Here is a 3,846-nt window from a genome sequence, read left to right as displayed (position 1 = left end):
GTTTGGTTTCGCTTTTCAGTAAAAAAAACCATTACTAATGGTTTGGTTCACGGTTTCACCTAAAAACCGCGAAAACTGGACCGTAAACACCCCTACCGGCAATAGAGGAGCCAACTCAGTCATGGCTAGAAGACAGCCGGATTACCAACTGTTCGGCTACACAAGTGTCAGTTTCGTTCCAACTCTTTTGTAGCTGGCTACGGTATGTGTAAACATTTTGCTGACTTAGTACCCCCCCCCCCCCCCTCCCAACCAATGTGTTATTCTATATTTCTATGTACGCATGTAGGCTACATGGTGTTTTGTCTGCCTAACAAACTACTTGTCAACCCACGATTAGATCCTTTTCGATTTGATTACTTCTAAAGAATGAAAAGTCATTAGCTGCTTTGAAAATAAATTTTGTCAACTTAATTTTGTTTAGGTTTGATCGAGTTTGGTTTCACTACAAACCAGATAAAGATCGGTGACTAGTGAAGGGTGAACGAAGTTTCAATTTTCACAATAAATTTGTTGTTTAAAACATATAATAAAATTGAAATGATAGTCTTAAAGAATTAAGAAAATGATTGAGGGGATTATAAACGATAATAAATGTAATTGAATGACATAAGAGAATAATTTAACCGGAAAAAGAAGCAAGGAAAAGGGGTGGGTTTAATTTCATTCCAACTACCAATTTATGAACAGAAATAGAAGCATACGTACAGGTTATGGTTATGATTACTGACTATGACGCATCATATTCATGCCTGTGGAAAAGACAATAATTCCAATTAACTACCCTTCCTTTTGCATTAATTACGCATCTTCCCTCTACCTCATTTTATATCACTTTTTCATGATCTTTACTTAATGCTAATCATATGTCACACTGTCTCATAAAACGTCTATAACTTTGTTTATATGTTTTGTACTTTTTATTTTATTAAATCAGTTTTATAATTGTTTCTAACATTGTTACAAACAAACTAGGTGGTTATATTAGTACACATGTTTGATAAAATCATAAAATATATAGCATATGATTTTCTAAATGAGTTTTATAACCTATATGTTACATTGTTTACTATGCATGCAAACTTTAATTCGTCTATTTTATAAAGCAAGGGAAAGTACCCTATTTTGATAAAGTAAATAAGTAGGACAATAAGATGATGTATAGATCTTAAGTAAAGTTCCAATAATTGCCAACAATTTCGATAGATCAGTCTTTTCTTTCTCATCTCAAGCTGTACAAAAAAAGATATGTAAATAAGACTGACGTGATGTTAGAACATCAAGTCACAGAAAAGTTACATAAAATCTAAAAAACACATAAGAAATAATATAAATTTTGATACATATTACTTTCAAACGGATCACAGTAAAGTGACAAGTGACAATAAACATCGATTATTAAAGTTTGTTGACACCATCACCAAGTTAGGATTATAGAACTCGGCTTGTTACATGCTATCCGCCTTTAAAATTTGGCCGACCGTTATATTAAGGTTATCGATTCCATTCTATCATAAAGAGCATATACGTATTACATTTTTACTAATTGGGCTCGATTTAGTATAAAACTTTTAATATCATAAATTTGGAAAAACCAGTAAATAATTACCATATCGAGGCAATGCATGGATTTGTAGGGATTATGTAAACGATAAATTAAAGCAATATAAATATGAATTAAATAACGAGCCACCAAATTCAACAATTTAGTAGATAAGCAGTTGATTCACATAAAACTAAACATAAAATTATAAATATAAAAAAAATCTAAAACTAAACTTTGATTTAAACTAGGAATGGAAAACTAAGCAAAGTACGACAAAAAGTAACACGGTCAACGCCCCCCACCGTCGGACTACTCCGCTCTCTGCGGTGGCAGCGGTTGTTGCTGAAGAAACAGCTGAAGATGCTGGAGATGATGAGCTGGGTGATGTTGAATCTGATACATGTTATTATTATTATTATTATCATAAGAGCCACCCAATGATAAACATGGTGCCACGGCTGCGGCAGCCGTTGCAGTAGCGGTGGCTGTGTGGCTGAACTCGCCACCAGTCACCGCATCAAATCCACTGTTAAACCCTAGAAGGTCAGCAGACCTTAACACCTCCGAGTGTTCTCGGTCACCAGCAGCGCCAATCATTTGTTGTTGTTGGTGAACCTGAACATCTCTGAAGCCCCTAGAGCCGGTCAACCCTAAAACCGGCTCTGGGGGCATGTTGTAAGGTAGCACCGACGGTTGGATAAACCCTTGGTTCAAAATAGGGAGCACCGCGGATGGCCCAATGTAATTAGCCAATTCGCGCTTAGCGGTTTCTAAATCCCTTTGAACCTGCTTTAACCGGTGTTGTAGGACCGATATTAACCCTACACAGCCGTAGACCGGATCGCGAAGCCTTGCATCGGCTTCATAAGCCAACGAATTAACCGCGTCTTCTCGTTGTGTGGCGGGGAGGTCATTGAGGAGTTTGGCAACATTGCTGGCTCCGTAGACTCGGTGCACGTTGGCGAATTTTTGAGGCTGGTCGGGAGGAAAGTAGGGTGCGAAAACGCATTCTTGTGTGCATTTTCGACGTAAGAACTTGCAAGCGGCACATGGAGAATTTGTTGACATCTTTTCTTTCACCTTCACAACTGAATACATATTTCAAAACCACTGCACAAAGATTATAATATTTTCAATTAATAAACTAAATCATATACGAGTTTGTAACTTTGGCGTTAAAAAATAAAAATAGATTGGTGATAACTGGATCGAGTCACGTTGATGTGATAGAGATCAGATCTCAGACGTCCATATTATCATCAAAAGTTGAGGAGCACACAAATTAAAAACCACAACCACAAGAGGATAAATAGGTTAAAACTGACACATAAATCGACTCAAATCCGGATCAGATACATCAACTTGGATGCATATAACTGCTGGAAACAAACAAACTTGCTAGAAATAAACCAAAGAACTGAATCAAATTAATTAACTCAATTCATCATTTCATACACATAAATTTATTTATGCATAAAATTTAAATTCAACGTTTTTGACAGTAATCTCACCTTTTTGTTTTTGAAGTAGTTAAACTTTAAAAACCGCTTTAGATAGATCACACAAAAACCTAAAAAAAAAAAAGAAAAACATAACCGAAAGGATAAATCATGTGATGATAAGAATAAGAACAATTTCTTCAGTTAATAGAATGGGACGTAAAGTGTGTACCTTGAAAGAGAGATCTAAAAGCTAGGGTTTGTTGTAGTGACAAAAACAACTTGATGCTATCTTAATAAAGCCTTGAAGCAGGTGATGAAAGTAACATGAAATGAAGTCAGAAAACACGCACAGAGAGTCGCGCGTTTGAAGAATGAAGCATTATTGTTAGTATTATTATTATCTCGACGTAAATGACGCAATTCAACAGTGTGTAGGGATATATTGATCAGAGAGAGGAGAAAGGTGGAGTTTTGACCATAGGATTAGAATTCGGGATGTTTGTTACAGCATGGATAGATAGAGAGAGAGAGTGGGAGAGAGATAAGAGAGAGGGACATGACATATATGATTCTGAACGCGGACTTAAATGCCCCCTGAGTTTCCTCTTTGTCCCTGTACTGCTTCTATTGCATTTCCATTATTACCCCTTTACTTTCGTCTTCACAATTCTAGAAACAAACATAAATAATAATAATAATAATAATAATAATAATAATAATAATAATAAATAAATAAACCCTACCCCCGAAAAACCAATGGGGTTGGTGCACATTACTAAAGTCAAAGTTCTTAAGGGTGAAAGATCTTGGGTCCAAGTCTCTTATACGATAGAAATTCGTCGTTTAAAAAAATAAAAA

The 3,846-nt window shown here is 35.7% G+C and overlaps 1 pseudogene; it reads right to left on the bottom strand.

Annotated features, from left to right (window-relative positions):
• Window positions 1–1,697: 1,697 nt before the first annotated feature.
• On the bottom strand, window positions 1,698–2,652 carry LOC143573039 (protein LATERAL ORGAN BOUNDARIES pseudogene; annotated as a pseudogene).
• Between the last annotated feature and the right edge of the window lie 1,194 nt (window positions 2,653–3,846).

Source organism: Bidens hawaiensis, unplaced genomic scaffold (genome assembly GCF_021521415.1).
Source record: "Bidens hawaiensis isolate Kalapana, Puna unplaced genomic scaffold, B.hawaiensis_p1.1 tig00026187_1, whole genome shotgun sequence".
In the NCBI taxonomy this organism is placed as follows: Eukaryota; Viridiplantae; Streptophyta; class Magnoliopsida; order Asterales; family Asteraceae; genus Bidens; species Bidens hawaiensis.
The sequence above is the reverse complement of the archived record's forward strand: the minus strand, read 5'-3'. Positions and strand labels throughout refer to the sequence as shown.